This window comes from Gracilinanus agilis, chromosome 1, assembly GCF_016433145.1.
Source record: "Gracilinanus agilis isolate LMUSP501 chromosome 1, AgileGrace, whole genome shotgun sequence".
Taxonomy (NCBI): Eukaryota; Metazoa; Chordata; class Mammalia; order Didelphimorphia; family Didelphidae; genus Gracilinanus; species Gracilinanus agilis.
The window spans coordinates 645,950,777-645,977,311 of record NC_058130.1 but is presented as its reverse complement, the minus strand read 5'-3'; the positions used below and the strand labels follow the sequence as shown (position 1 = coordinate 645,977,311).

At 37.1% G+C, this 26,535-nt stretch overlaps 1 pseudogene; it reads left to right on the top strand.

The window, feature by feature from the left end:
- Positions 1-26,535, top strand: part of LOC123255196 — a 189,371-nt pseudogene that overhangs the window by 5,646 nt on the left and 157,190 nt on the right.

The window sequence follows — 26,535 nt, the reverse complement described above, 5'->3', positions numbered from 1 at the left end:
GGAAGGAAGGAAGGAAGGAAGGAAGGAAGGAAGGAAGGAAGGAAGGAAGGAAGGAAGGAAGGAAGGAAAAGGAGGAGGGAAAGATATATAGAAATGAATGGGGATTTAAATGAAGCTTGTAGCAACTGTAAGGATCCTTATCCCAATTCTCATCCCCATAGATGAGTTAAATTCCCAGAATTTGACTATATCTTCTTGTCATAGCCCTAGGGTTGATTCTCCAATGCATTTATGCAAGTCCCCACTGGAAGCTTCCTAGCATTGAAAATTGTTATTTGAGAATCTATTAGTCATATAGTCTAAAGCAACTTTTTAAAAGTAACATTTACTAAGGTGGTGAATTAAGCATAGGTGATACAAAAACATCCCATAAAGGTCTGTGTCACACTCTCCCACTAATATATACAGAGTGCAGGAAAATGTAGGCTTGAACGTAGAGAATACATGTGGCAAGAAGTCAACTGAGACATCCTAGGTATGTGTTGGAGAAGATGTGGCATGGGTGCTGGGGTGGCACAGAGAAGGCTACTCTGTCCTTCCTCTCCACCCTACCTGAGGACAATTTTTGCATGCCCCACCCCTTTGTCCAGCATCGCAATGTAAGCACTTCCTCCCTCTGCTATCTGGGTTTAATGTAGGGGGTTTATAAGCAGTTTGGGCATGCAGTTTGGGCATGCAGTTTTTAAAGTATGCTGTCCTTCTGTTTTGTGGGGTACTCAATAAGTTTCTATCAAGTATGGAAAATCTGCATAATGTCTGTCTCTGACTCCCAATGCAAATACTCTTAGGAATCACTTCTAGGACGCCAATGTGAGGGCGGGAAGTACAAAATCCTACAATAGTACCAAAGTCCAAAAGGTTCTTCTCTGACCAAAGGTGGAGAACAGGGGAAGAACAATTACCTAAAGCCTCTACTCCTTTCTGGATAGTTCTTACTCAAGGGTGAGCTAGAAAAGTCCAGTTTCAGAAATTCTCTTCCCTAAATATTTTGATTTTTATAAATCTATTTTTATAATCTATTGTATATATATTCTTTTATTTAAAACAAAATCATATTTATTTAATTTATTAAATATTATGTTATATATTTATTTATTAATATCATTACTATTTATTTTTAGCATTCTTTTCCTTTAAAATTTTTAGGTTTTTTTTTCTCCCTCTCATTCCATCCCGCCCATTGAAAAGGCAAACAATATGTCAAATATATGTGAAAATCACGTAAAACATATTTCTATATAAGCCATATTGCAAAAAAATGTAAAAGAAGGATAGAAAATTATATCTGAATTTTCCCTCCATTTATCAATTTTTTCTCTGGAAACAGATGGCATTTTTTCATCAATAGTTCTTTAGAATTGTCTTGGATGATTTTAGAGCAGCAAAGTCTTTCATAGTAGATCATCATTACAACACTGCTGGTATTGTGTATAGTGATCACCCAGGTTTTCTTACATCATATTTGTACAAATCTTGCCATTTATTTTTGTTTTTCTGAAACCACTCCCTTTGTCATTTCTGATAGCTCAATAGTACTCCATTACAATCATATGCCACCACTTGTTCAGCTATTCCCTAACTGACGAGGATTCCTCCAGTTTCCAATTCTTTGCCACCACAAAAAAAAAACTGCTATAAATATTTTTGTACATATAGTTTTTCCCCCTTTTTCTTCAATACTTTGAGGTGTAGACTTAGTAGTGGTATCACTGGATTAAAAGGCATACACATTTCTCTAGCCCTTGGGGTATAGTTCTAAATTCTTCTCCAGAATAGTTGTACTAATTCACAACTCCAACAGTTTATTAGTATACCTATTTTTCCCCATCTCCTTCACCATTTGCTATTTCTGATAGGTATGAAATGGCAACTCAGAGTTATTTTAATTTATATTTCTCTAATAAATATTTATTTAGAACTTTTCACCTCTGGAGATTAAAATTAACATCCAATAATTAAGTATTATATTTTATAAATTTTTATTAATAATAACTAAAGTAAAAAGCTACCTAAACCACCCAGCCCTCTTGCAAAAGAAGAAAGAAAGAGAAAGATGGAGCCTCAGAACTTATACAAATGTGACCACACAAACATGGACAAAGTGAAAAGCATTCTAGGTAATACGGAAAGGAATTTTGGGTAATGTAGATTTAAGGGTTCAAGATATTTTTAACTGTATACACTTGATCATAAATAACTATGATGTCTTGTGAAAAATGTATGATCAAATGTTTTGACCATTTATAAATTAGGGCATGAATCTTATTTTTACAAATTTGAATCAGTTCTCTATACATATAGAGAAATTAGGTTTTTACCACAGAAATTTTTTGGAAAATGATTAATATTATTTTGTTATATATCATACCTTTTAGTAAAAGGCAATTTTCCTGGTTATTTCTTTTAATTGGGTCTATTTTTGCTTTTGTTTTGTCTGAGATCAAGATAAGTGCCCCTACCTTTTTTCTTTAGCTGAAGCATAATGGGTTCTGCTCCAGTTCTTTATTTGAACTCTATGTCTTTTGTTTCAAGTGCGCCTCTTTTAAACAATATATTGTTGAATTCTAGTTTTTTTTTTTAAACCCTTATACTTTGGTGCATTGTCTCATAGGTGGAAGATTGGTAAGGGTGGGCAATGGGGGTCAAGTGACTTGCCCAGGGTCACACAGCTGGGAAGTGGCTGAGGCCAGGTTTGAACCTAGGACCTCCCGTCTCTAGGCCTGACTCTCACTCCACTGAGCTACCCAGCTGCCATTTTTTTTTTAATTTTAAACCCTTAACTTCTGTGTATTGAATTATAGGTGGAAGAGTGGTAAGGGTAGGCAATGGGGGTCAAGTGACTTGCCCAGGGTCACACAGCTGGGAAGTGTCTGAGGCCGGATTTGAACCTAGGACCTCCTGTCTCTAGGCCTGTCTCTCAATCCACTGAACTACCCAGCTGGATTCTAGTTTTTAATTCATTCCATTATTTGCTTCCATTTTATTAGTGAATTCATTCCATTCACATTCAGAATTATGATTATTGTGTATTTTCCTTCATCAGTTTTTTTATTGATCCTCTCTCTCTCTTTTTATCCTGTCCTTCCTCAAGTCTGTTGTGCTTCTGTCACTGCCTTCCTTAATCTTTCCTGCTTTTTGTTATTCCCCACAACATAAATCATATCATTTATTTGCTTTTCCTCACATTTTCCTATTATCTAAGGTAGATTTCTATGCCCAATTGAGTATGTATATATATATTCTTTACTCTTCTTATTTTGTTCCAATGATACTGAGGTCGAAGCATTGACCACATCAACCCTAACCCTCTACTATAAAACTTTTTCTTTGAAAGCCACTCTGGAGGAAATGTTCCCTATCCTACCTCTGCCTTCCCCCTTCTTCCAATAGAGCTCTCTTTCTCACTCCAGTTTTTTAGATCATCTCAACATAATTTACTCACACTCATCCTTGTAGACTCTTTCTAACTGTCCTATCAATGATAGAATTTTTGAAAATCACGTGTCATCTTCCCATATGGGAATATAAGCAGTTTAACTTAATTGAGTATTTTATAATTACTTTTTCATGTTTTTCTTTTTCTGCTTCTTTTGAGTCTGGAATTTCAACGTTGATTTTCTATTTAGAGATGGTCTTTTCATTTGGAATGTTTGATAGTACTCTATTTCATTAAATTTCCATTTCCCTCTACTGAAGGATTAAACTATTTTTATGGATAATTTATTCCTGGTTGTAATCCTAGCTCTTTTGGCTTCCAGAATATCATATTCTAAGCCCTCCATTCCTTTAGAAAGGAAATTGCTAAATCTTGTGTGATCTTGACTCTGGTTCCTTGATATTTAAATTGTTTTTTTTCTGTATGCTTGCAATATTTTCTACTTGACCTGGGAGCTCTGGAATTTGGCTATAATGTTCCTGAAAGTTTTCCTCTTGGGATCTCTTTTGGGAGGTAATAAGTAGATTCTTTCAATTTCTATTTTGCCCTCTGAATCTAAGCTATTTGAATAGCTTTTGTTTATAATTTCTTGAATATGATGTCTCGGCATCTTTTAAATCATGACTGTCAGATAGTCTTCTAAAAAAGCCATTCTCTTCCATCTTTGGATCAATACTATGTATTGGTTCCAGGACAGAAGAATGATAAGGCAGGCTGTGGAGGTAAAGTGACTTGCCCAGGTTACACAGCTAAGAAGTATCTGAGGCCAAAAATGAACCCAGGTCTTCCCATTTTTAGGACTGGCTCTCAATCCACTAAGTCATCTAGCTGTCCTAGTCCAATAATTCTTAAATTATCTCTCCTTAATCTGTTTTCCAGTTCAATTGTTTTTCCAATAAGACATTTCACGTTTTCTTCTAGTTTTTCATTCTTTTGATTTAGTTTTATTGTTTCTTGAGATCAAATGGAATCATAGCTTCCCCTTAACCAATTATAATTTTAAAGGAATGATTTTCTTCAGAGAGCTTTTGTACATATTTTTCCATTTGGCCAAATCTGCTTTTTAAGAAATTACTTTTTCTGTGAATTTTTATACTTACTTTTCTATTTAATTATTTCTGCTTTTTAGGCAGTTTTTTTAATAACACTTGAAAATTCCAAAAGACTGGCTTTGGAGTAAGAATATCAATTTTTTATTAGGCTAGCATTAAAAAATTAATTAATTTGTCTGTGGTTTCTCCCACTGATAAAAACCCCCAGAATTACCTCATTTAGAACCATAAATAGACAATTTGGGGAGCTCATTATTCAGCCCCTCCACTGGATATCACAATACATCTCTAATTGGTGAATAGCCAGAGAGGAGGTTATCCATCAAAACTCAACTCTTCCCCATTCCCTGCTGGTGGTGGGCTAGTCACATCCAGATTTTGTGTCCCCCAACTATTGGGATAGGATCCAGTACAGAATCGTCAAGAAAGACCCCTATAATTATCATTAATGAATGTGTCAAGGTCTCAATTGTGCTATGTGTGGATATATCAAACATAAACTGGTTCTATTTACTTAGTAAAGCAAATTTCATAAATTCTCTCACAATCTTGATTTCATTTCTATTCTACAGTGAGAGAAATTCTTTGGGTGGGGCATCAAGGAATGAGGACAGAGCCTGATGAACTGGTTTGAGTTTCTAATTCTAAACCCAAACATATAAATAATTCAGTATATGTTAAAAATAAATCCTCTCATCTGTAGTGGGTTTTTGTGCCTCTTTTACCAAAATATTCATTCTCTTTTCATGATTTTTTTGCATTGCTCTCATTTCTTTTCCCAGTTTTTGATTTACTACTCTTATCTCTTTAATTTTCTAGGAACTCTTGCTATACTTGGGTCCAATTGCCTTGTAGCTATTTTCACGTTGTTGTCTCCTTCTAAATTTATGTCTTGGTCTTTCCTGCCACTATAATAGTTTTTTTTTATGGTTAAATTCTTCTTTCGCTCTTTGTTTATTTTCCCAGCCTATTTCTTGACTTTGAACTTCATGTTAAATTAGGGCTCTGATCAACTAGAGATAAGGGGATACTGTGCCGAGTTTTAGACTTTTTTCATGCTGCTGTTTTCAGAGCTAGTTTTGGGTGTCTGCAACTTTTCAGTGCTTCTAAACTGGTTTGATCCAGGAAGAGGTGTGGTTGCTGCTGTCCTGGTCTACATTCTGATCTTTACCAAAGGCCCTTGCATCCCTTCAGCCACAAGCAGTCCTCTTACCCTTGTAACTTTGACCAAGTTCCCTACTCTACTGAAGCCTCAAGTGTTAGTGTTCCTCTCCACCCTGGAAATGTGATCCTGAACACAATAGAGCTAATAGAGTTGCCAAACATCATTAACTTCACTGATACCAGCAAGGGGTCCTCTGTCATCTCTTGTGGACCAATTGAGCTCCTAACAGTCTCTGAGCTGGGGGCTCCTAAAACTGCTGTTGCTGCCACCAATGCCACCTACAAGTACTCCTGTTGCCTCCTGGGTCAGCTCACACACCAATGTCAGAAACCTTTTATGTTGACCTCCAACATTGTCCTAGCCTAGGAAAATTTCTCACTCTGGCACTTGGTTGTCTCTGCCCCTCCAAAACTTTATTTTAGGAGTTATTTTAAAGTTTTTAGAGGGAATGTTGAAAGACCTCAGCTGGGTTGCTGCTTGAATTTTAACATTTTATTTTCGTGTGCCACTCAACACTTTTGTATGGCATTCAAGGTGCATGATCAAATCCTTCAGCTAGCTAGCACAGACTTCCTATCTTGCATTATTTCACTTCATCAAATGGCTTTCATAGATTTGTCACACTTAGTCTAAGCCTTTTGGTTGATAGATTGTGCATCTTATTGCTTACTTTAAGTGGAATGGGATTGAGAAAATAATCCCTCGTTCTTACATAAAGACAAAAGATTTTTTTTAATTATTTAAAGTCAAAGAAACAACACATAAAACTTCTAATAGGCTCATTGTTGAAGTTCTTGTGCAAAAAAATTAAAATCTTCTGTTAGGTTGAGGGGCAGCTCCAGTGCTCACCTTCTCTATTTCCACTCAGTAGCCCTCTCAGCTCAGGATCATGAATATATATATATAGGTTCAGTTATTGGGGATTATGACTGCATAGAAGAGTATCAGGCTCTTCCCCAAACCCAAATCCTTGGCTTTTTATACATATACTCTATAGTGGCAGCATGAAACCTATGGCCCTGGGACTCTAGGGTAGGGATATAAAATATAGGTTTCATTTATATCTGATATCTTCTTAAAAGAAGTGATAATCAAGGATTCAATGTACAGTATAAGACAGTTATAGTATAGATATTTATTTGTTCTCTAGAAATGATAAAATTACCAAAATAACCACAAATGCACATTAATAAAAGACTTAAATAAGCCCTAGTAACTTATAATTACTCCTCTAATATCCCAAGAAATTGATGCTAAAATTATCAAAGCATGAAGGATTTATTTTAGGACTGATGAATTGACATTTTATTTTCACTTTGGCTATATATTGTACCAACTAATATCTCTAAGTCCATATCTTTTGGCAATTCAAGTTAGAGGTAAGGCATATGTTCTTTTCTGGTAGTTATCCTCTCTGATGCAGAGACTCCTGATATCATTTAGCTCCTATTGAGCATCTATCCCAAAACCCCAGCTCTAGACCTCACAAGACTGTCTTCTAGTATTACTATTTAGTTAACTGTGTTTAGGAAAAAGGTCCAAAGAAGAATAGGAAGTCAAGAACTCAAGACTCAGACTGAATTCGGTGCTAGCTGCTAGATGAAAGAAGTTTGTCATTCTTGCTGGTTTGATGGGTTTTGGAGAAGAGGTAGGTAGAAAAGATAAAAAGGGCACTTTCATTCCCCCTAAAAAAAAGAGTTCAGACATACCAGGCTATTGGGAGAAGAAAGGAGAGACAGAGGGCAAAGCCTGCCTAGTGGACAATCTTCTTTATGAGGACACTTTTTGCCACCATGAAAGCACCAAGTGACCAATAAGAATGCTCCATCATCATTTTCTTTGGAAGTGCTCAAGTCCTTCAACACTGAAACAATGCTCATGATTGACTGCAATCAGTCAAGATTACTCAACATATGTTCTATGGAAAAAAGGAGAGGAATAAAAATTTAAGTGCCTACTATGACAGGTACTATGCTAAGTTCCTTTCAAATCTACAACTTCTTGATCCTCACAACAACTCTATGAGGTTGGTGCTATTATTATCCTCATTTATAATGAAAGAAACTGAAGCAACCAGAGGATAAGTGACATGCTCAGGGTCACACAGCTAGTGTTTGATACTAGATTTGAACTCAGTCCAGTTCTTTATCTACTGGGACAAACTAGCTGCCTGATTCCTGGAATATATTTACCTAGAATGTATTCTAGGCCCATTCCAACTATATCTATAAATATAATTTGATATATGTTCAACATGGACACATGAGCAGCTCCTTATTTTAAGTGTCCATGCATATGCCAGGAGTCCTGTTGCCACACTGAAGCAGACATATTTGCTACTATAAAGAATGGCCTTCTAAGTCCGTAATAATAATTAATATTTTATAGTGCCTTAAGATTCATAAAGTGCCCCTGAATGATCCTGTGAGATAAAACTGGCACTGAAGTTATTACTCCCATTTCACAGGTGAGTAATTTCAGACTAGGAGAAGTAAAATTAATTGTCCAGGGTCACAACTAGTAATTGTCTAAGTTAGGTTTTGAACTCTGGTCTATTCTGACTCTTATTCCTGTACTCTGGGCTATGTATTTATAGTTTTTGGATCTTAAGACTTCCCCATTATACCAGAGGCACTCAGGGGTTATCTAATTCCAGGATCCAGTTAAGTAAATTCAGTAGCTAAAATTTAGTACCTTCTTCCTTCATCCAAGTTCATTATTTATAGTTCCTAAATAGAGGTGGGTTGCAATGTCACATTTAGCCAGCAGGTGCTGCCCTCTAGTACATGAAAGTAAGAATTCTATATTCACAGGTTCAGGTCATATAAGATGAACCATTTAATTTCTTTAGTAAATCCCTAACTCCAAAATTCTTTATATTAGTTTAGTGAGGGGAAATAGATACTAGTATTGAGGCTCTTCTTTTCTTTTACAGGAAATATCTGGAAAGGATTTCATGCCTGTAAGGTAGGTTCAGATTTCCATTCACTCCTCTAAGAAACAGTTCCAGATTGGAAAATGTTCAAATGTTCCTTATTTTGACAAATCCCATTTCAAAAGAGAAAGCATTTGCATGTTCAAGGTGAAATCCCATGGAAATATGCCTCATGCCCAATTTATGGAGTAATTATTTCTACATCTTTAAACTGGCACTACCTTCAAAACCCTTCTGCTCAAACTGCACAATAGACAGAGGTATTAATTAGGCAGGCTAATTATCCAGACTTGTTTAGACTAATCAAGTGATCAAATAGCTTCAATCTGTTGGATTTCTCTTAACAACTAACAGGAAAGCATGAACTTGTTATGACTAGTGGATTAGACAAACATGATTTTCAGTGGAGAGAGGGGGAATGGATGTGTGTGTTCCCTCATAGCCTGCATGATCCGGGAGCCCAGGTCTCACTGGGCATTGCTGCCAAAAGGCTTGTGATAAAAAGGTTTTTTGCCTGATAAAAATCAATTCCATAGGAGTGACGAGGAAGAGGAGGAGGCGAGATAAAAAAGGGGAGATGGTGAAAGAAGGAGGGAAGAAGGGAGGGGGAGATCAAGGAGGAGGAGGAGAAAGGTGAGGGAGGAGGAGGAAGAGGAGAATGAAGAGGAGTTCGGAAGAAGAGGAATAGGGCAAGGAAAGAGAGGAGGAAGGAGAGGAGGAGAAAGCAAACCTCCTTCACCTGAGCCCAGTAAATAAGTAACTCCTCAGTGCTGTCAGAATAGAGAGGCACAAAACTGGAGCTTCCAGCGGCAGCATACTGAGCAATCCTTCCTCCCCCATTCTCAAACTAGGGAACAGAAAAGCCCATGGCACCGAGCCCCCTGGCACTGGCCAAGTCCTTCGCCTAATGTAATTTCCGTGAAACTGCAGATGTGGGCGCGACGGCAGAATGGCATGATTTACCATTTACCCAGCTGCTGCTCCCGAGATCCTCTCCTTTGCACACCAATTATCAGGCTGCCTGCCTAATAAAGCTGGGGGAGGGAGGAGGCAGAAGGCAGAAGCGGGGGAAGGAGAAAGTTTGGCCAACGCTTTATGCTCTTCAATACTTTCCATCCTAATCTGGCCGCTCTTCCTCCTCCTCCTCTTCTGAAGGGGAAACAGACCCTGAGAAGTCCTTGGAATCGGGGATTTGCTTGCTTGCTACTTAGGTAGTTTCTCCTGTAAGGAGAGGGGTAGATTTGGGTCCTGTTCTTTCGACCTTTTTTGGAGGAGTGTGGGGGTGAGAGCGGGCTTTGCCCCATGGCCATCTTTGTGATTTAGCTTTCTTCCCTCCTAGGTCCTCCCTTTGCAGCTGTAGGGTTTTCTCAGAGATGCCTTGGCTTTTGTTGCTTCTCTCTTCTTCCCCACCTCCACCCCTCCTTGACTCAGGCTAAGAGAAGAGGCACCAATAAGCATCCTGCTTCCCCTCAAATGTTAGGGGGAGGCCAGCTCTGACAGCTTTCTGCAGCCCACATATGGGGGCTGATATTTTGCTGCTACAATAAAAAAGATAGGAGATTGTACCAAGGCTCTTATTTGGGATACCACATAGCAAGCATCAAGAATTGGAAAGCAAGAAACACTGATCACTGCTGGGGGTGAAATTCACTTGCTTCTTTGTGGCTCCACACAGCCTTCTGGCCCCCAACTAGATCTTGCCCTAATTAATTACTCAGGGCCCTCCCAATGTACCATGTGGAGGACAAAAGGGATTTGTACATAACGATGAAACGTAAGGCACTGCAGGGCTGGATGAGTTTGAAGTCAGGGAGCCATGGCTAGAACATTATCTCAACAGGACTGGGGCCCAGCACAGACACAGCAGGTTGGGCTCAGGAGGAGACTGGCTGTTCTTTGTCCTTTGCTAAATCAGAATGTGAATCATTTGTGAAATGAGAACAGTTCCTAAGATTAGGATTGTACTCCTTAAGGTTAGACATGCAACTTAATTAGAAGAAAATAGAAACCAGCACCTTGTTTTATACAATAGATTTGCTCCTTAAAAAGTTGTGTGTAAATTGAGTTTTTATTTTTAAAATTGACTCACATTTTAACTGTACTTGGGAAGCTCATTATTTAAAGAAATCCAACTTGTAAAGCAAATCCCCTAATTTCTCTTTTATGTAAATCTGCTTGTACTTGTTGGATTTGCTTAAAGCAAGATGAATATTTTCTCCCCTTTTAAAATGGTACCAGGCTATGTTTCTTTGAATAGAAAATTCTGAAACACAGCTTGGAATCAGGGTCATTATGTTCCAGTGTTTAATATGGGCAAGTACTACTAGAATGATCCCAGACATAATTCTGCATTTAAAGCACTTTCATCTAGATATGCAGGAATAGTCACTCAGAATCATTACAGCATGGGCTTCACATTTCTAATATTTCCTTCCTTGATTGTTATAGTTTGCCCCAATTTTTTTTTAAACCCTTGTACTTCGGTGTATTGTCTCATAGGTGGAAGAGTGGTAAGGGTGGGCAATGGGGGTCAAGTGACTTGCCCAGGGTCACACAGCTGGGAAGTGGCTGAGGTCTGGTTTGAACCTAGGATCTCCTGTCTCTAGGCCTGACTCTCACTCCACTGAGCTACCCAGCTGCCCCCAGTTTGCCCCAATTTTTAATAGCAGCATAGATCTTCATGTGTGGCATCGGTCTGAAAAAACACCACAAAGACAAACATGCAGATACAAATACTGGAAATATTCCTTCATATCTCAATGGAATTCTTTTCACTATGATTATCACACCAAGATATGAAGTCTTTGTTATCTGCATGCAACCCAGGAGCCAGAACTAAGGTTCTCATTCTATATAGAATAAGTTTAGTTCTGGGAACTTTTCATTCCTATTTTGGCATGTGCCTTCCCCACCAATGAGTCCCTTAGGAATACCAGAAGTTGACTCATTTCTAAGACTATGTAAAAAGGGAAAAGGGTCCTCAGCTTGGAGGCAAGCTCTCAGGATAATAAAACCTCAAATATATGCTTTCCTTTCCATGACTGTTATAACTTTACCCAGTGTATAACAGGTTTTATTTAAACTGACAAAATAAATGTAAATACAAAATACACCACACACAATTAAGATTCCTCTTGTTTTGTCTATGGCGGTCTTCAAACCAACCAGAAACCTTTATGGTTTCCCCAGATCTATAATATAAAATACTACGCGGAGTACCACACCATTCTCAGGTGAAAAACACTCTAAAGTTGGCAGATAGTTGAATGCTCCCCTCTCAATAAGCACCATCTACCTCAAAGATCTATGAATTCCTCTGGTACTATTTGGGATTGAGTGCCCCTCACCTTGGACACAGAAGGATTCCCCAATCAGTCGAGAACTCTTCTGATGCTCTAGAGATGAACCTTTTTGAGACAGCATGATGGGTCCCACCCCCACCCCTAGACTGAGTGTCTGGGGCGTCCCCATTGGTGCTGGAGAAAGCACTCATTGGGCTGCTCACTGGAGGGGCAGGTGAAATGAGGAATGTCCTCAGCAAGTGTAGAGAGGAAGAGGGGAGTGATCTGAGTGCTCCGCTTCCCTCCAGTCTTGCCACCTGTGAGCCACCCACCGTACCCCATGTGCTCCCATTGGGCTGCTGGGCAGAGGGACGGGTGATGTGAAAAAAATGTCATCAGGCATTGTAGAGAGGGGAAGGGAGCAGCTCCACCTGAGTCCCTCTGCTTTCTAGTAATGCACTCTGGCTGGTGGGAGTGCTATTGTATGCCCACAGAGAGAGCTCTGTGTACCATCTTTGGCACCCATGCCATAGGTTTGCCATCACTTCTAGGGCCATGGTGGCAAACCTATGGCATGAGTGCCACAGATAGCACACAGCAACCTCTCTGTGGGCATTCTTGGTGCCATTGCCACAACACAGAGTTCGAGAGAATAGATTACTAGAAAGGCAGAGGGAGGTGGACTGGGCTTTTCCTCTACCCCTCTCCACATGTGCCTGAGGATATCATCTGACCCCCTGCCCAACAGCCTATTGGGAGTGCTTTCTCCCTTCCCAGTCTGGGGTAGATAAATGAGGAGAGGCATGGCACTCAGTCTTTATGAGGGTAGGGCACAGCCCTCAGGTCTCTTGGGGAGGACGATCCATTTTTAAAAAGTTCACCATCACTGGTCTAGGGACTATGCAGGAAATTACAAACGGTTCTTTAAAACATAAGGTTTCCTTGAAGGTTGTTGACTGTACAGCAAAAAGGTAACTAAGGATATAAAAAATAACTAAGGTATCTGACTAACAGCTCTTTCTGACCTTACAACCCTGCCTTTCTGCCTCTGCTCTCCTTTTTTAAAAGATAAATCCAAGGGTATAGTCCCAGTGCATGAATTGCCCATATATCAATCATCCCCAATTGGGTATCAGTGGCACAACCAAGGAAGAAACAAAAAACTCATAATTCATGAAGAATTATGACACTGTCCAATGCCAGAATTAGACACAATGCCATTCAATTAGACACTATCCAATGCCAGAATAATGTCCCTAGAGAAGTTATAAAAATCCTCATTGCCTACTGATGCCAAGATATCATCAATGCCAGAAGAGAGTGAGTGGGGACAATGAGGACTGGGGACAATTTGCAAAGCACTTTGCAGTGTTCCAAGAACTTTTGTACACATGATCTCATTTGTACCTTAGGACAAACACCCTGGTATTTGCAGATTGTGTTTAGCAAGCAATATGATATTATTTCCATTTCATAGATAAGGAAGCCAAGATTCAGCAGCTAAAGTAATTTTCTGAATTGTACAGTTAGTAAGCGGTGGGCCTAAGACTCAAACCAAAGTCTTCTGCCTCCTAATGCAGTCCCTGTTCCTCTACTCCACATTCTATTTACCCATTCCCTTCCCCTAGCTCTCACCAAGGCTATCCACATTGTTACATAATATTAAATACCAGTTCTTGGGACTGTCATACCCTTTAGAGCAATATGAATCTGGCACTCAGTGAAGTCTACATTTAATAAATGTTTGCTAGATCAAAATGTATTAATAACAACTCTTCTGCTTCGAGTCGAACTCCTATTTTGAGAAGAGGATATTCCCCTTCAAAGCTTTCTGATTTTTTTCATATTTTTTTTAAAAAATGAAAAATGTATTTTCCTTTTTTCTCTCAGCTGAAAAAATTCAGGTGATAATTTAACAGTAACAGAATATCTCCCCTAAAGAATCACCATTTGCTTATATGATGCTTGGATAAAAAAAAGAATAGTCTGTTGGAACTCACTCACACTAGTTTGGATCCAAAACCACTAAAATCTTGTAATACAAAAAGAGCTGATATTTCTGAGCTAATTAATCAATCAGCCAAAAAGCATTTATTAAGCACTTATTATAGGCCAGGCTCTATGCTAAGCACCAGAGGAACAAAGAAGAAAAAGAACAACAACAAAAAAAGTAAAAATAGCCACTGCCTTGGAGGAACTTACATTTTAAAGGGGAAAAAACACAAATCTATATATATCATATATAACATCTTTAAATAATTGAAGGAAATGCTAAATTTCAGTTAGAGGTTAATGAAAATAAAGATATTTCTTTTTTTCTCATCCAAATTCAGGGACCTAATGTATAGACCACCCCTGTTGTTGATACCTCCTCCACCTTAAGAACAGTTAATATAATTAATTAAGAATTAATTATTCTTCAAATAATATTTGTTATTGTATATAATATTCTCTTGATTCTGTTAATTTAATTCTTCATAATTTCATGTAGATCTTTCCACATTTTTTTCTAAAATTAACCTGTTCATCATCTTACACCTCAATAATATTCCATCAAAATCATATGCCATAACTTGTTTAGTTGTTCTTCAGTTGATAGGCATCACCTCAATTTCCAGTTCTTTGCCACCACAAAGAGCTACTATTAATATTTTAGAACTATAGGATCTTTTTTTTTCCTTTTATCACCTTAGGAAATAAACTTAATAGTCAGTATTGCTGGGTCAAAAGGTATACAATTGTATAACTCTTTGAGCATAATTCCAGATTGTTCTCCAAAATGGCTGGATCAGTTCAAAATTCCTCCATCAGTGTATTAGTGTCCTCATTTTTCCGCATCCCTTCCAAAATTTGTCCAAAATAAAAATATTTTATTATTTTAGAAAATCTAATATTTGTGAGAGAGTATCTCAGAGTTATTTTGATTTGCATTTCTCTAATCAATATAGCTTGCCATACTCAAAGAAGGAACTGTTATCTCAAAAATCTAAGTCATAGTAACTGATTCTCTTAGAAATCTGAGTAGATCTATGCCCCAAGGTAAGTGAACTGTCAAGGCGGACAACTCAGCAATTACTTTTCTCAGAAGCTGACTTATACCCCAGGCAAGTGAACCATCATTTTCCTTTACCCAAGTCAATTAACTGTGTTGTCAGACCTCTGACTTGTTAAAGCAAAGAGTAAAAGAACATAATAAGTAAAAAAGATAGTTTGCAATCAGACCTATAAGATGACCTACTTAAATGGGCTACTGATACTGAAAAACAGGAAATGGGTAGAGGGATGGACATTGGCATTGATTATAATGATTTAATAATGGAGAGGGATTAAAATGGACCATTAAATTCACTGATATAAGGCACTCTCAAATAAGGAAATTCTTTCTATCAATACAAGTCACAACCTTCACTGCAACAACTAATTTTACAGATTCCTACAGCTATGAGAAGGCAAGTGATTTGGACATAGTCACATAGCCAGTATTTGTTAGAGGTGAACTTGAACTGAATCCTTTCTGGCTCCATGTCTCTGTCTCTATGAACTCTGTCGTGCGATGTTTACAATAAATTAATTAATGGAATTAGTTTAACAAATAAACAAAAAATTTTGTTGAATTAAGAATAAATTAATAGAAAAGTTAAATCAGTACAAATTAATTAACAAAATAAGTTGACATTAGCTTAAAACTCACCTTAGTTAACAAATACTTATCAAGTAGAGAAGTCAAAGGCAAAACCAACATAGAAGATAAGTTTGTTTGTAAAATCTTACAGAATAGAATTGTGAATAATAAAAAATAGTATCACCTCCAAAAACAGTGCAAAAACACGGCAGTAATAACCAGTTTAAAGAAAGCTAGATAAGAGATCCCACTAAACAAAAATATCCCAAGGACATTTAAGGATGAAACTGGAAGAACAACAAACAAAAAGGTGGAAAGGTTTCCAGATATTTTTATAACAAGCTTTTTACTACCAAGGATAATGCAGTCAAAATATTTAGACTCTAACATCAAAGTATCAGAAATGCTTATTGAGGAGAGAGAAATGTCACCGAAAAAATAAAAAATGGGAAGAGAAATAGCTATACTAGACCATATGAACATGGAGAAGGTTCATATTAGAGACGACACAAATTTGAAGGTATTAAGAGATAAATTTCCAAGCTATTAGAAGGGGGACAAAAGATGGTACTCTAACTCACTGGTCATAGTCACGGTGTCATGATTCTACAAGGTGGTCCTCCATCACTTTGAGTCTTAGTACATCCACAAGGACACCTATTGGCTCAGAGAGAGTTTGCTGAGAGCTCAGTTTGAAGAACATAAGAATGAAAAGAATGTGATAAAGACATCCAAAATGCTGATGGAAGCTGAGAAGGAATTTTGGTCTCAAGAGCAACCATATATCTTACATAATTCCTCTGGAGGCACTTTCTTTGAAAGATATGAGTGTTATAAATTCCCTGAGTATTACTTAGATTACAGGCATAATTCTGAAAAAGCAATGTATCCTTATTACTTTGCCAGGAGGGAGCAGTAGAAGCCATTGCAAATGGTAAATTGGGATTAACATGTTCAGCAGCTGCAAGAAGAAAATCTACCTGATGGTCTGAAAACTAAACTTCTGCCTCCATAATATAGAAAGTCATTTGCCACCACTATGGTGACACATTGTCACCAGTCCCAGAGAGCAGCCCACAAAAAGTAACATATTTAAATTTGTAAGGGTATGTATATGTATGTAAATATCTGTATGTATTTATATTCTATATATATAAACATATATCTATATACATACATGTAATGCATGTGTGTATTATATTTCTATATATATGCATTCACCATATAACACACATTCACCATAATAAATTTAGTAAATTATACCCCCTAAATTCCCAGTGCATTAGGGGAATATACTAAAGGCATAGAAAAATTGAGAAAACATCAATGATTACCAGCCCACATATACCCATTTTCCCAGAGGTATAAAATGTTTTATGCTCCCTACTCTCATGGAGGTGCTATGGTGAATGTTAAGCAGTGAAGTGCTCTAAATGTTATTTTCAACAGATATCATTGTGCTGCCTGCAAAAAACCCCTAGACTACTGCAGAACCTCTCGAATGAGTTAAAGACTTTTTCTGACCTGGAGACCTAAGCAGCAATTCTGTAGTCAATAAAGGGTTATACACATAGCCACTAAAGGGTATAGGCACAGTCAATGAATGGCACACACATGCATGCCTCTAATTGAAAACAGAGATGCATATTTACTGAGGACTCAGGATTAAACCATACATAGTTTTTATTCTGTAGAAAATTGAGCTCAAAAATGCATTCATCCATCTGCCAGATATGCTCTTTACAGTGGGAATTTGGCTTTTACAAAATCATAACCATCTATTTTCAAAAAGGAAATCTGCACAACCAAAAAGCTGTGGATAGAGGTTAAACCTTTTTCAGGGGTCCTGTCTAATCATTCCTGTAGAAAACCTGAGGACCTGAGGCCTCAGGGCTCTAATGGTCTCCAAATCATGCCCACGAAGGAGAAGAAAGCCTCATTATCTCTGAAAGTCTATGCTCAACAATGGAAAGAGGAAAATGGAACTTACTACTTGCCAGAACAAGAGGGAAAGGACAGGATATCAGATTATGTGAAAAGGAACCATGAGGACCATAAGGACCAAGAACCTGCTCATGAAAGGAAAAGCAAAAAAAGAGATTCTATTTGTTAGAATGGCTTGTGCTATTAGCAATTACATAACTTATAGGAACTAAAATGCATGACGTGGAAGGATATATTTACACATACACCAAAATGCATGACAAAATTATATATATATATATATATGTGTGTGTGTGTGTATACATATATATAATGTGTGTACATATATATGTTGTAAAATAGCTTTATACTGTTTCTATACCAATTTTTACATCTACTTCAAAAATGCTTTATATATTTGCTTTTCCTAAAAATTTACATTCTCTTAGATCATCACTGCCCTCTTTGTCTTTATTACTTTTGTTGTCTTTCTCTTGGATTCAGTTTTTCCACAAGTCACCTTCGCTATTTCCTTTTGTATTTGAAAAGCAGCCTGCTGTGAAACAGATGACAAAAGATTTAGGAAACATTTCCTGAGCAATTACAGAAGTCACTAACAGTGTGGAGAAGGTTTGTGCAGCTTTTCATGTCTCTTTACAAATTGTGATTTCTCTATCAAGACCATATTCAAGTCTTAGACTAGTTAGAGTTGGTACAAATTCAGAGTTCTGATCCATATTTATATTTGTACAAGCTAGACTACCGTATGTTCTGTATTTGAATCAACATGATATTTAAGAGCAAGAAGGTTAGGATATAGGACTTGGATTTCATTGGTAGAGGGAACCCCTAACTGAAGAAATTCCTGCTAACAATTCAGATCATCACCTTCTCTGTAACTTAGAGTATTAGAGGATTTCCAAAGCAATGAGAGAATCTTAGCCAGAATGTCCCCTCCAGGATGTGTTAGCAATAGACCTTGAATTAAAGTCTTTTTCACTTTCAAAGTGACTCTTCATCTACTCTACCATATGAATATTCAGTCCAAGAAACCTAGTTCCAACCTCATCTTCTTTTGTAGCTATTCCTTGATTGATGCTTACCCCACTTTCATTCTTCTTCTTCTTCTACATGTCTGATCACCAAATAAGCTTTAAAATATGTACATGTTATTTTGCAAATGTTTTATTTATCGATGTACATTTTGTTAGGTAGCAAGGTAGCACTGTAGATAGAGTATTGGGCCTGGAAGAAGACCAATGTTCAAATCTAACCTCAGATACTTCCTAACTGCGTGATTCTGGACATGTCACTTAACCTCTATCTGCCTCAATTTCCTCAACTGAAAAATCAAGATAATGATAGCATCCATCTCACTTGGTTGTTGAGAGAATTAAATGAGAAAAAATTTGTAAAGTGTTTAGCACAGTACCTGGCACATAGTAGGTATTTTTAAATGGTTCATTACTTTTCCTTCCTCTTTGTTCTTCCTCCCTTTCCCAGAATGAATTAGAAATTCTTCAAGGGCAGTGACAATTGATGTGGTTTAATAAAAAGATTATAGTATATGGGATTAAAGCACTTGATACTGGGTTCTAACTTTACCACTTATGTTTTTTGTCATTGTGGATAATTTTGCTGCGATCTACCTCACTTTCCCCTTCTGTATATTGAAAGAGTTGAATGAAATGACCCTTAAGCAACCTTCCAAGTTGAAATGTGTGATCCTGTGGTCCCACTCTGATGAACTTTAATCAGTCATTTTCATGGGCCAAGGTCTCCAAAACTGTTTTCTCCATGAAAATCAAGATGTTCTTGAAAAAAAATTGTCTAGAGAGACCACCATTTGGAATCAAGAATCAAGAAAAGTTGAGTTCAAATCCTACCTCTGAAATATATTGACTGCATGACTGAGCTTATCACACTCCACTGGCCTTAAGGTCTGGGACTATGTTGTATTTGTCTTTGTCTTCCCAATGCTAGAACAATGCCTTGCACATGGCCAGTGCTTAATAACTATGAATAAAATGGAATTAGCAAAAAAAAAAAAAAAGAGAAGAAATAATTTAATCATTCCCTATTCAAAAAGCTAGAGATAGTTGTGGCTCATTGGTTAGAGTACTGGTCAGTAAGATTTGAGTTCAAATCTGAGCTCAGACACCTCCTAGTTGTCTGACTTTGGGCAAGTTCACTTAACCTTTATATGCCTTAGAGGCAGTTAGGTGGCTCCATAGAGAGAGAGCTGGACTTGAAATCAGGAAGACCTGATTCAAATCCAGGCTCAGACACATTCTAGCTACATGACCCTGGGCAAGTCACTTAACCTCTGATTGCCTGACAAGAGGAGCCAGTACCTTTGCCAAAAAAAAAAATCAATGGATAACTATAGTTTCTGGGGTTATGAAGAGTTGGAAATGACTGAAAGCAACTACATTCAAAAGGTTATTGATCAAGCTACATCAGATTACAGCCTTAGAGGTTTCATTCTTTTAATATTTGACCCTTGATCTGAAAACCTCATGGACTTTGCTCTCTCCAGTTCCTGAGTTTGTCTTTTGACTAGAAGCACTGACTCAGGAAACTTAGTGTTTCCATTATTTAAAATGATTTTGGAAGGAAACTTATTACCTGCAAACTGTCAGCCTAAATATAATTTTGATTTTCAAATATTATAAGATTCTGTAATGTAGAAAGCAGTATTCAAAATGCCCTATATGCTTCTTCTTCTTCTTCCCAGATTCTCACCAATTGAATGTTAGGCTCTAGTGCTGGTAGGCTGCTAACAAAAGCTTAAAACCTTTCAGAGAAACCTTGAGTATCAGAAAAATAGTTTCCTTTCTGATACTGCTAGCAAAGGGAAGAGAATGAGCTTAGCTCCTATAATCAGTCACTCAGCTATTTGTTTAACTTCTTTTGTAGGGAAAGAGATGGTGATGCCCAGAGTATGCTCCAGAGACTTCTCTTCATGATATACTAAGCCTGGAAAAAGACTAAACTACTGAGACAAATGAAAATGTAGGGGGAGGGAGAGAGAGAGAGACAGACAGAGAGAGAGAGACAGAGAGACAGAGAGAGACAGAGAGAGAGAGAGAGACAGAGAGAGAGAGACAGAGAGAGAGAGACAGAGAGAGAGAGACAGAGAGAGACAGAGAGAGAGAGACAGAGAGAGACAGAGAGAGACAGAGAGAGAACAAGAACACAAGAACTGCGTAGTGGATAGAATATTTGATCTTTAAGCCTGGAAGGCCTGCATTCAGGTCTTGACATGGACACATACCAAGTATTTATAGCTATGGTCACTTAACCTCCCAATATCAAAGATGAAGGCAACTTTCTAAGACCAACACTAGTAGTACTGTTTGTTTAATTTCAGATCCAGATTTTTTTGAAGCCCTTAAGAATTAAACTCATGCACTTTTACATCGTCTTGCTTTCCTTTCTGATTCTGAACTAAAAATTATACAGCAGCTAGATCATTTCATATTTAGGACCTACTTTTGCCCTTTCTTCTAAAATCTAGTTTGTTCAGTTTAAGACAATAAAAATCCCCTTAAACTAAATTATTTTTTTCAAAATGCTAACACCTGTCTTTTAACAATAATAGTTTATTGTTCATTTTTAACAATTTCCTCTAAAACTGTTTTATGCTTTATAAACTGCATCATGGCCACAAGATACAATGCAGTATTGAGAAGCTTAGTGAGTAACCAGCTGTTCTTCCAGGTAACCAGGACTACATCAAATCAAACAATATTCTGCATAATTGACATTTGGCCAAAAGGGTTTTAATTTCTTTAAAGAATAAAGATCAGAGAGAATCTCTGTGCGGATAATGGAACTTGGGAGTAAGAAAGATCATTCAGGATTGAATATGGCTATCATACCAAGGTCAAGCAACCAAGTGGTGCAGTGGATAGACCGCTAAACCTAAAGACTCCCTTTCCTGAGTTCAAATCCAGCCTCAGACATTTGCCAGCTGTGTGACCTGGGACAAGTCACTAAGCCTTGTTTGCCTCAGTTTCTTCCCCTTGAAAATGAGCTGGAGAAGTAAATGTTAAAGTACTCCAATATCTTTGCCAAGAAAACCTCAAACGAGGACAAGAAGAATTGAACATGAAAGAATGACAAAATCATACTAATACTACTTCAAGCTTTAAAAAAACATATTCCTATTTTTTCTTAATAAATGGAGAGCACAAAACCAAAGAATTCTTTTGTGAATTCTATCAGACCCTAAAATACATCTTGATTTATATTACTGTAAACCAGAAAATATTAATGAGTCATGATTATCCCTTTTAAATTGCTTTATAACCTTGTCCAGTCACCACCATAAGTTTTTTTCTCTGAGCCCAACCCCAGGAAGCTAGCTTCTGGGTATGCAGCAGACTTCTGGCAAAATCAGTCCACTCAGAAATCAAAGCAAATTTAATATATGTTTGGCAAGAGAAATATCACAAACCTGGCATTAATAAAAGAAAACATTATGATTAGAGATATAATCTGATTACTCTCTACATCTTAAGAGGCAAACAAAAGATAATCCTGGTCATAAAGAGTTTGGAGAGGGTTTTTTAAATCTTCTCCAGATTGCATGTTGCTATAATTTTTAGTATTCATTTTCTGACATTTTGCAATCCATGTTCTCTTCTTCCTCCCACTTTTTCCCCTCCATAAATGGCAAGTAGTATCATGTAGGTTGTACATATATTATCATACAATACGTATTTCCATATCTGTCATATTATAAAATAAGAAACATATTGCTTATAATAGAGAAAATTCATGGAAGAAATAAAGTGAAGAATTGTATGCTTTAATATGCACATGGATTCCATCTGTTCCTTCTATGGCAGCAAATATCCTTTTTTGTCATGAGACCCTTAGAGTTGTCCTGGATTCTTGCTGTGCTAATTGTTAAACCATTCACAATTGATCATCACAAACTATTTGTTGTTATTGCATACAATATTCTCCTAGTTCTGCTCATTTCACTTTGCCTCACTTCATTTAAGCCTTCCCAGGTTCTTTTTTATGATTTCTTATGGCACAATAATATTGCATTACAAACATATACTATGACTTGTTTTAGCCATTCCCCAATTGTTGGACATTCCTTCATTTTCCAGTTCTCTGCTACCACAAAAAGCTCTGCTGTAAATATTTTTATATAGATATGTCCTTTTCCCCTATCCTTAATTTCTTTTACATATAGATCTAGTAATAGGTATTGCTGGATAAAAGAGTATGCATAGTTTTATGACTGGGTTTTTTTTAAATCAAGAAGTACAACCCTTTAATGTAAATATAAATTTTCAGGATAAGAATTCACTGGTAATTTTTTTTTAAACCCTTGTACTTCGGTGTATTGTCTCATAGGTGGAAGATTGGTAAGGGTGGGCAATGGGGGTCAAGTGACTTGCCCAGGGTCACACAGCTGGGAAGTGGCTGAGGCCGGGTTTGAACCTAGGACCTCCCGTCTCTAGGCCTGACTCTCACTCCACTGAGCTACCCAGCTGCCCCCTCACTGGTAATTTTTAAAGGAAAACTGAAAAGCAGTCTGGCAGGAACTAGGTTTAGATGAATATCTTAAATAATTTACTAAAATAACGTCACAAAAGATTCATGACCTGGACCTAAAAGGAGATACCATAAGTGTAATAGAAGAACATGAAACATATTGCATGTTTATGGAAAATAAAATAATTTAGGAATAAATAAGAGATAGAAAGCATTGAGAGATGTAAAAAGAAAATAAAATTCATTAAATTTTAAAAAAACATTTTGTACAAATAAAATCAATCTAGCCAAGATTAGAAGGAAAACAGGAAACTGGGGGTATTTATAGACCATTTCCCTGGGAAAGGCCTCTTACTTCAAATATATAGAGAATTTTTTTCAAATTTATAAAATTTATGATCCATTTCCCCAAATGATAGTCAAAGGATAAGAACAGGCAGTTAGGGATAGGGGAAACATCAAAATTATATAGAATTTTATGAAAAAATGCTCCAAATCATTATTGATAAGAGAAACACAAATTAAAATAACTTTGAGATATCATCTCATATGTATCAGATTGACCAAAATGACAGAAGAGAAAATGACAAATATTGTAAGGAATGTGGGAATTTTAAGACACTAATATATTCTTTTTTGAACTGTGAACTTCTCCAACTATTTGGGAAAAGCAATGAGAAATTATGCCCAATGAGATATAAAACTATGCATATCCTTTGACCCAGTAAAACTACTATTACGTCTGTTTCTCAAGCTGATCAGAAAAAATGGTGAAAAAGCCCTATATTTCTAAAATATTTAAAACTCTTTGTGGAAGCAAAGCACTGGAAATTGAGGGATGCCCAACAATTGGGAAATGGCTGAATACATTGTGGTATACGATTGTGATGGAACACTATTATATTATAAGAAATGAAGAGCAAGTTGACTTGGGGGGAAAATGGATATACTTGCATGAAGTAATGAAGAGTGAAATAAGAACAAAGAGAATGCTGTGTAAGTACCAGCAATATTTTTTGAAGAGTAAATGTGAATGACTAAGCTATTCTGAGTTATATGAATATTCAAATCAACTCACAAAGGACCTATGAAGGAAGATGCTATCCACCTCCAGAGAAAGAATTGATATATAGAAGTATGTATGGTATAGTTTCACATGTATATCTTTGTCACATATTAGGTTTCTTTCTTACAGGATTAGGAGAGAGAGAGAGAGAGAGAGAGAGAGAGAGAGAGAGAGAGAGAGAGAGAGAGAGAAGTGAAACAGATTGGAACTCAAATATAACCCAGAAAAAGTATTTTAAAAAGATATAACATTCCAAATTTGCCCTTCTTTTTGTCATCTCTAAGACCATAAATATTGGAGAAGGTGACAATCTACATTGAGAGAGGGAATTTCTTCAGGAAAGAGTTTGTTACAGCAATGAAATAGATCAACAAGTATTTATTTAATGCTTAATTTACCTATCCCTGTTTCACTTGAGTTGCCCAATTCTGTGCCTATGGTTATGACTGTTGTTTGGAGTATATGGTAAGTACTTGACTGATAATAATTTATTTTGGCTACCAACAAAACCATTGATTAGTTTCTGGTTATCTTGGTCAGGGATGAGACAATCTAAAACTGCCTGTATGTTTTTTCACCTCTTGCATTTTATAACCAATATAACTTTCCACTCTGATTTGGAGATATGGAATGGGAAAATGGTAAGGATATATGGGTATGAAAGCCAGAATTCTTGGAAAATGCTTACTCCTTGTCCTTTTGAAAGACTTTGTTCCAATCTCTTGAGAAAACTTTTAAAATGTATCAAGAATACTCAATAACTTGCACTCTGGCTCCATGAAACAATTCACTTTTAAATCCTTCCAATAGCCCCTAATATAGACTTTCAGTTATTTCAGGAGCTGTAGGACTTAAAATAGGACTGCTTCTAGCTGTGATAGGTCAGCAAGAACTCATCTGGGTCTTACTCTCACTCTGGGAACTGTCCAAATTGCCAAAAGGTACCAAAGTTGGCTGGCCTAGTAAAATCCACTGGCACTACTGACAGTCCTTTCCGACTCTGTAAATAGCCTGAATAACTCCATCTCTCACCCCAATGCTGCTTGCAGTGGTAAGACAACCTAGGTGAGCTTTAGCTTAAGCTCTATTTTTCTCTAGCCTTGCAGCTATCCACAAGAATTGGTATCTCTAGCTATGGTGCTGATCATTTCTATAACATTGCTAACAACTGCTATTCTTGGACTGAAGGAAGGATAGTGAGAGAAGAGGGAGGAATGCAGAAAGTTATGTGCCATCTACCACTCAACTATCATAAGTCCAGGGGTCCGAGAGACTTGGAAAGTGTCGTTTTGACTGAACAACAATTCCACCTCCACTGTAAGATATGGGCGAAGGATGATGAGACTTATTCCTTGTTTTCTACAATCCCCTGATCTCTAAGACTTAATCAGAGTTCCTTTCTTCTGACACAATTAAATTCTAAGCATCGGAATTAGAAGAGATCTCAAAAAAATTACCCAGAGAGGGTAACAAGACATAGTTAATAGCACCAGATTCAGAGCCAGTTATTCTTAGTAGCCAGAGCTTCCTGCCTTCATATAAGTAAAATCATTTTATTGATAAGGAATTCATCATATGAAGGGAGTGACATTCATTCAGCCTCATTGTCTGTAGTAAAGGAACTAGTCAAAAAGGAAAACTCCTTATAGTTAGTCTCTAAGATTCAATTTCCTCATCTTTAAATTTTGAGGTTTCTCTAGACCAGGGGTCTGCAACATATGGCTCTCAAGCCATATCTGGCTCCACCTCCCTACGGGCCAGTCCGGGCAGAGCCCCAGGATGTGCCCCAGGGGGCCCTTCAGCCCCTGCCCCATATACCAGCACCTCCCCCCCTCCATCCTCCTCCTTCCGCAGGCAACCAAAATGGTTGCTGACCGTTGCCTAGACATTCTGGAAAATAATTTGGAACTATGATCCCAAATTTACTAAACTAGACCTGTCTTTTGACCCAACACTACTGCTACTGAGCCTAGAACCTAGACTGCAAAGAAACCCTTAAAAAAGGCAAAAAAAGAGAGGAAAGACTTTTTTTCTATCAAAATGTACAACTCTTTTTGTAGTGTTAAGGAAATGGAAATTAAGGAGTATCTAACAACTTGAAAATAGCTGAAAAAATATGTTATATAAGTATAATGGAATACAATTGAAATACAATAATTGAAAAAAGAAATAATTTCAGAAAACCTAAAAAGACAAAAATATCCAGAATGAAGTGAGTAGACTCAAGAGAATTATATCTGCAATGACTTTGATATTATAAAAATATTATGAATATAATAAAAATTACTTGAGAAGCCTGCTCAATGTAGTGATCAGCCATATTTCAAGAGGATCAGTGATGAAGATTGCTGCCTACTTCATGACAGAACAATGATGGACATGGACAATATAAGAATTTATTTTCCTTTACTATTCTTAATTTTATAAAAGTTTTACATTTTTCTCAGTGGGAGTGGTGGTGGGTAGTGGGGGGGAGAGAGAGAGAGAGAGAGAGAGAGAGAGAGAGAGAGAGAGAGAGAGAGAGAGAGAGAGAGA